Raw genomic sequence first — 8,373 nt, 5'->3', positions numbered from 1 at the left:
TCTCCATGATGAGGCACCTCCACTTGTCAGAGTAGAGGGACATCTGTCAGCATTTTCGGCTTTCTGACCCCTAGAGATCTCTGATGTTTGGGTCCATAGTGATATTTCCAGCAGCAACAAACTGGAGTTTTTGGCCTTTGCCTACTCCTCCTCACTTTACGCTCTCAAATTTGCCTCATTTCCCCCAAAGACAGCTGGATTGTCTACCTGCTGTTCATCAACTCCTCTTGGAGGGGATGATTGCTCCAGTCTCACATAAAGTATGAAGTTAGGATTCTACTTGAACCTGTGCACAGTTCCCAAGGAAAATAAATATGGTTAGCCCCTTCTAGATCTGGAAACTCTCAACTTGTTCCTGAGGGGTTCAAAAGTTCTGTATGGAATGCGCCAGGTCAGTCGTTGCTCTCCTCTGTCCAAGAGATTTTCTGGCCTCAGTAGATATCTGGGATGCTTATATGCACATTCCCATTTTTCCCCTCATCAATCCCATCTGTGTTTTCCTGTGGGCACATAGCATTACCAATTTATTACACTTCCTTTTGGTTTGTTTACACCATAGTGCTTGTCCCGGTCAGTCCTAGCGTTGCTCCATTCTCAGGGGATACATTTTGTAGGTTACCTGGAGGATCTCCTGATAAAGGATTAGTCCTCCCTATCCTGTCAGCCAATGTCCAGGAGCTATTCCGTCTCAAGGTTGGCCCTTAATCCATGCCTGTATGAGACGTGTCTGTCTTGGGCCTGATAGCACCCTCCTTTAAGGCAGTGCTGAATGTCCAGTTTTACTCCAAACCAATTGCTACCCAATATTCCAACAGTGTGGGACAAACAAACTCAGTCCTTACACCACCCCAGCAAGGCCAGACTCTCCTTGGTGTGGTGGATTTCTAACATGGTGCTAGAGCAAGAGAAAGCCTTTCCCCAAAGACATGAAAAGTTATCACGACATGTCAGCTTATTGGGCTGCAGATGAGTCCTGGATTCCGTTGTGGTGCAGAGGACTTGTCATTGGAGGAAGCCTGGCTTTCCATCAACATCCCGTCAGCCACAAATCTTTGAGGGGGCGACAGAAGTCATGTCACTCAATGGAAAGTAGACTATAATTTTTGGGTAGAACTGCACCTTTTGGCCCTGCCCACTGTCCACATCCCTGACATGGAAAACTGTCAGAGCGATTTTCTCAGTTGAACAGTTGTTTCTCAGTTGTCAGGTCTGTTTAGAAGAATAGGCTCTCTACCCAAAGGTGTTCCAAGTTGTTTGCTGCAGGTGGGGATGCTGGACAAAGATCTACTGGTATCCAGATTCAGCAACAAACTGTACAGATTTTACGCTAGGTGCAAGGACCCTCAAGCTTGAAAAGTGCTCTGGTGACTCTGTCAAATCAATTTTACCTGATCTACATCTTTCCACCACCTTAGATCCTCCAATGCCAACTCTGCAGGCTTGAGATGGAGAGCATTTTGGCTATTATCATTGCACCAAACTAGCCTAGAAGGATATGGAACATGGACATACTACTGGTAAAACGATCTATGTGCCCTCCAAGAACATTCTTCTGTTCCAAGGACCAGTCCTCCATATTGTTTTTCAATTGCTGACTTTAATGGCATGACTGTTGAAGCCTAGGTTCCAAAGCACAGTCACATATCAGATTTGGTCACCCCTACCCTCTTGAGAGCTAGGAAGTTGACTTCTCTAAAAGTCTATTATTGCACCTGAAAAAAACGTCTTATGTGTGGTACGAGGGCAAGGAAATGCCATCCTAGGAAATACTCAGTGGGACATATCCTGTTCTTCCTCCAGTTTAATCTGGATCAGCATCTGACCTCTTATTTTATAATGAAGACCTTTGTGCAGCATGTCACACATTTCCTCCCTGTATGACCTTAAGCTGGTTCTTTCAGTCCTTGAGAGGCCACTCTTGAAACCTGTTAGAGAGATTCTCTTTTCTGACTTCAATTACAAGGTGGTCTTTCCTGTTGCTATCTCTTCTTTATGAATTAGCAGCCTTATCTTGTAAAGAGCCTTTAGTAGTGTTACACAAGAACAAGGTTGTTCTAAAGGCCAAAGCCTCTCGCCATCTTAAGTTGGTTTCCTCCTCCTACCTCAACCAGGCCATTGTCCTCCCCAGTGTATGTTCATCCCTGAAACATCCTAAGAAGATTTCTCTCCATTCTCTTGACATGGTTTGTGCTGTGAGGGTCTACCTCTCGGCTATAGCCTATTTTCTGCAATTGAATTTCATTTTTGTCCTTCCAGAATGATACCACAGGCACCTGCTTCTCGCTCCACCACTGCTAAGTGGATATTTTGTTGCCTACATTTGAAAATAAGGGGTGTGGAGTCTAACAGCCGCCAAGTTGATAGATGAAAGAAAGGTCCGGATGTATGCCAAGATAGCAGATGCAAATATCTGGTACAAAGTCATTGGTAGAAACAAAGCTGGATAGGTCAGCATCATGATAGTAGAAGCCAGTAGTATGTACAACGCCAGTAGGCAGATCCAAAATCAGAAGGCATACAAGTAATCAAGGAAAGAAGAAAAAAATTAAACACAAGATGTAACTGTGAAACGCATTTACGTGACCACAGTTTGGTGTCTTTGGTGTTATCTTTGTGAAACAAAATAAAAGGCAATCAGAAGTTCTGGATGTGCAGCCATTTCTTTCTCCAAGTTTCCAATGGAGGTGGGCCAAGGCTGGCACTCTGCAATCAGCCTTATCTTTATACACCCAGAGCAGTGGTTCTTTTTCTTGTATAAGTAAGTAAGTAATCAAACCAAGGTTGAACAGAGTAGATATAGGGTTCAAGTACATAAAAGCAAGCCAAGTAACAGAAGTAAAAACAAAGCAGCTGAGAATCAAATCACTGTAGCACCCCCTAGTGTTGCTAAGTTTAGATTTAGTTTGAGTGTAGGTAAATTTGTGCAGGCTTGACTGGCAATCAAGCCTGTGTGTTTTTTTGGGTCAGGGTTGAGTGACTTAGGGAGGCTGGTATGACTCACAGGCAGCATCTCTGATATCTCCTGATACTTCTGTAAACTAGTAGAAAATTCCAGAAGAAGGGGTGTGGAGGGGAGGAGATGTTGCCTGGAATATTCTTGAGGGCCCTGACAAATACCCAACAGATGGGTTGGCAGAGGGCAGGCCCCCTCAAATACTCAGGATGAGCCCAGCTGGGGGCAGTGGAGTTTGGTTGGAAGTTGGAGATGGAGTGTTAGGTCTTTAAGAGTAACCCCATAGTCTGGGGGTCAACTCAGGTCTGGGCTCTAATGTGGAAGGGTCCCTTCCCATGGCACACAGAGGGAGCCTGACCAGGAGGCACTGGAGTTAGGAAAGGACAGCAGAAGAACACTGCCAGGAAAGGGAGTGTTTTAGCCATGAGCGCTAGTGATGAGGGCAGCTGCAGCCAGGCGGGCTGGCAGTGCCTGAAGAGGTGGTACTGTGACCAGTAGCTACAGGATTAGGACAGCTAAGCCCTGGGACCCTTTTTTCTACACTACCAAAGGAGCCCACGGTCCCTGCCTGCAAAAGGCACTTGCTCTGGATCTGACTGAGTCTGTGTTGGATCATCCTGTCAGTGCTAGCTGGTCCTGGGAGATCTAGTTCTACAAGCAAGATTGTGCTGGAGGTAGAAGAGGAAGTGTATATACTGTGTGTATATAGTTGTGTCCCTGAAGAATTCTGTGCTGATCAAGTGGGCATCCCATAATAACCCTATCCAAGTTCAACTTCCCTAAAAAAAACAAAAAAAAACTAAGCTGCAAGGACTGATATCTGACTCCAGCATGTGTGGAAAATGTTGTGTACCTGGCTGTGCAGGGTGGAAGATACCCATAGTCACCAGCATCTGGCGGCAGGCAATGTAGCAAGTGACATGCAGCATCTGGTGGCAGGCAATGTGGCATGTGACAATCTGCATCTGATTACAGGCAACGTGGTAAGTGACAATCCGCATCTGGTGGCAAGTGACATGTGTCATCTGGTGGTAGACAAGGTGGCAAGGGACATGCGGGATCTGGTGGCAGGCAACGTGGCAAGAGACATGTGGAATCTGGTGGCAGGCAACGTGGCAAGTGACATGCTGTATCTGCTGACAAGTGACGTGGCAAGTGACACGCTGCATCTGGTGGCAGGCGACATGGCTCCCACTGATTCTGCATTATGGGGAGTTGAACTATTTAATTTTATATTACAATGTAATTGAAAGTTACAATTTCACCTTTAATCACTAGTCCTGACTATAATCTTATTATCTAATTATAATTACCTTATCTGCTGATTCTGTTGTTGTTTTTTGAAAGTCCATAAAAGCAAGTGGGATGGGCATGACAGCCTTTAGGCCAAATGAAAAATAGTCCCAAAGAGAAAACACAAAAAAATCTCTTGTATGGCTTATGAATGTCCATAAAAATTCAAAAAGAAGGAAAAGGAAAATGTCCACATTATAATTTTCATTCGCCTAAACTTTTCCCAAAACTGTTCCCAAACTTTTGGTTCGATTCTGTGCTCATCCATATTTTACAGAGATCCTCTGCCCCAAACCCTGCCTCTTTGTAAGGACAGAACTTGACATCCACATACAGACTGAAACTGATGCATTGGGCTAGACTTGGGTCTTTGGCCTGGCATCTGGATCTCTTTTTTGTGATGCTCACTGGAATTTCGTAGACATCAGGTTTGCGTAATTTGGGAAGGTTTAATTTCCAGGAACATTTTCCAGCAGGAGTCCGCCCTTACTCATCTCAGCACCTGCCATGGCAGTAGAACAACAAAAGATAAACAACGAAGATTTCCTTGCAAAAGCTCTATTAATTTCTTCAAGTAACTTGACATCTGGATAGGGTATAAATGGGGTATAGTGTATGATTGGGGTGGGCATTTCTTCTTGTGCATGGGGCTAGGGGTGAATACTGGCTGGCTGGGATGGACACTCCTCACCCAACATGAATAACCACAGAATCTACCTGATCAATTCAAGCCTTAACCATTGGAGGTATTAAAAATAATATTCCTCATTAATTCAAACATAAGTAAAGCATGCAGAAATAAAAGTGTTTCTTAGACAGAGTTTTCATTACATATATTCAATATTTAACTATATTTAAAGGGGTTGTAAAGGTAAGTGTTTTTTTTACCTTACTGCATCCTATGTATTAAAGTGAAAAAACACCTGTCAGTGACTGGCCCCCAGCCACACTTGTTTTACTTACCTGAACCCTGGAACATGTCCCATGGGGACACGCCTTCTCTCTGTTAGGGGGTTCTCGGCTGTTGATTGGATAGATTGATAGCAACGCAGCCATTGGCTCCCACTGCTGTCAATCAAATCCAATGATGCAGCCGCTGGGGGGCGGGGCAGTGTCCTGCATTCAGCATCTATGGATGCCACATGCTGGACCTTGGAGCACGCCTGCAAGGTAACCACCCTGGGAAAGCACTTCTCCCAGGGGGATATCTGATGTGGGGAGGAGCCGAGACAGCTGCCAAGGGACCCCAGAAGAGCAGGATCAGGGCCACTGTGTGCAAAACGAGCTGCACAGGGGAGGTAAGTATAATATGTTTGTTATTTTAAAAAAAAAATACCTTTAGTGTCACTTTAACTAAACATTTTTCCCAAATCCAGTATTACAGCAGGTTTTCAATAAAACATGAACACCTTTAGTTCCTTTTATCCCCTGGACCCAAGTGGACCCGAGGGTCTCAGAACAGAACATTTTACCCAAACACATAAGTCAGCCTCCCAACTTTGCAAATATATCAGATTATCAGCAACAAAACAAAACATTGATGAATAAACAACATTACACCATTAACACTTTATGGTTGAAATTCTGGGAATTGTCCAGAATAGTCACCCTGACTGTCATTCAAACAAACTTTCCCCTCAAATGTTAGCATTTCATGGACTCAATATACATGCAACAATTTATTTTGGTTCTGATTACTTAATTTCAGTAACTTTTCAAACATTTATAATTTCACCCTTTTTTTTTACCAAAATCCCATTATCAATTTTAATTTTAACCCCAAACTTTTAGCAAAATCTTTTGTAAATAACTATATATATATTGCTATATATCTATATATATATACATATATATATATATATATATATATATATATATATATATATATATATATATATACATATATATATATATATATATATATATATATATATATATATATACAGTGGTGTGAAAAAGTGTTTGCCCCCTTCCTCATTTCCTGTTCCTTTGCATGTTGGTCACACTTAAGTGTTTCGGAACATCAAACCAATTTAAACAATAGTCAAGGACAACACAAGTAAACACAAAATGCAATTTGTAAATGAAGGTGTTTATTATTAAAGGTGAAAAAAAATCCAAACCATCATGGCCCTGTGTGAAAAAGTGATTGCCCCCCTTGTTAAAACATACTATAACTGTGGTTGTCCACACCTGAGTTCAATTTCTCTAGCCACACCCAGGCCTGATTATTGCCACACCTGTTCACAATCAAGGCATCACTTAAATAGGAGCTGCTTGACACAGTAAGGTCCACCAGAAGATCCTTAAAAGCTACACATCATGCCGAGACCCAAAGAAATTCAGGAACAATTGAGAAAGAAAGTAATTGAGATCTATCAGTCTGGAAAGAGTTATAAAGCCATTTCCAAAGCTTTGGGAATCCAGTGAACCACAGTGAGAGCCATTATCCACAAATGGCGAAGACATGGAACAGTGGTGAACCTTCCCAGGAGTGGCCGGCCGCCCAAAATTACCCCAAGAGCGCAGCGACGACTCATCCAAGAGGTCACAAAAGACCCCACAACAACGTCCAAGGAACTGCAGGCCTCACTTGCCTCAGCTCAGTTAAGGTCAGCGTTCATGCCTCCACCATCAGGAAAAGACTGGGCAAAAATGGCCTGCATGGCAGAGTTCCAAGGAGAAAACCACTGCTGAGCAAAAAGAACATCAAAGCTCGTCTCAATTTCTCCACAACACATCTTGATGATCCCCAAGACTTTTGGGACAACATTCTGTGGACCGATGAGACAAAAGTGGAACTCTTTGGAAGGTGTGTGTCCAAGTATATCTGGCGTAGAAGGAACACTGCATTTCATAAAAAGAACATTATACCAACAGTAAAATATGGTGGTGGTAGTGTGATGGTCTGGGGCTGTTTTGCTGCTTCAGGACCTGGAAGACTTGCCGTGATAAAAGGAACTATGAATTCTGCTGTCTACCAAGAGATCCTGAAGGAGAATGTCCGACCATCTGTTCGTGTACTCAAGCTGAAACAAACTTGGGTTCTGCAGCAGGACAATGATCCTAAACACACCAGCAAGTCCACCACCGAATGGCTGAAGAAAAACAAAATGAAGACTTTGGAGTGGCCTAGCCAAAGTCCTGACCTGAATCCTATTGAGATGTTGTGGTATGACCTTAAAAAGGCCGTTCATGCTCGAAAACCCTCTAATGTAACTGAATTAGGACAATTCTGCAAAGATGAGTGGGCCAAAATTCCTCCAGGACGCTGTAAAAGCCTCATTGCACATTATCGCAAACGCTTGGTTGCAGTTGTTGCTGCTAAGGGTGGCCCAACCAGTTATTAGGTTTAGGGGGCAATCACTTTTTCACACAGGGCCATGATGGTTTGGATTTTTTTCACCTTTAATAATAAACACCTTCATTTACAAATTGCATTTTGTGTTTACTTGTGTTGTCCTTGACTATTGTTTAAATTGGTTTGATGTTCCGAAACACTTAAGTGTGACAAACATGCAAAGGAACAGGAAATGAGGAAGGGGGCAAACACTTTTTCACACCACTGTATATATATATATAAATCTATATATATAGATGATTAAAGGGGGTCTGGGCCACATGGTTTTAGGCCCAAGCCAGCACCCAGAGCAAGGCCTCAAGATGGCCACCGAGCAGTGAGGCTTGCACAGACCACCATCAGCTGAGAGAGAAAATGGGCAGAGACAAAGCCTCATGGTAAGGCTTTGCAGCGAACAGAGAGGCCGAGCTCTCTGAAACAATCCTTTTTACAAAACTCACTCATTCAACCCCCCCCCCCCCCCCCATTGCCAGTCCCATTTGTTTTGGACCAATCAGTGTTCACATGACAATCCTCCTTATATTGCTGACTGTCCTGCCATACTTGGCCTCTGGGGACATTATTGCAGTCCATGCGCCCTGGGCCATCTTTATCATCATATCTATTTGAAGCTTCTTGCAAACCAGGAGGGCTGAAGATAAATCCTTTTGCTATGCAGATTCTGTTTGAGGCCACATTCCTTCTACCTTTTAAAACTATGGGACTGCAAGTGTCAGTATGGTTGATCTTGGTTGTACAAACAGATGTGTATAAACTTTAGAAATAT

The sequence above is a fragment of the Lithobates pipiens genome, unplaced genomic scaffold (genome assembly GCF_037356315.1).
Source record: "Lithobates pipiens isolate NorthernLeopardFrog02 unplaced genomic scaffold, aLitPip1_a1.2 Scaffold_19, whole genome shotgun sequence".
NCBI classification, from domain to species: domain Eukaryota; kingdom Metazoa; phylum Chordata; class Amphibia; order Anura; family Ranidae; genus Lithobates; species Lithobates pipiens.
Note: the sequence above shows the minus strand (reverse complement) of the source record.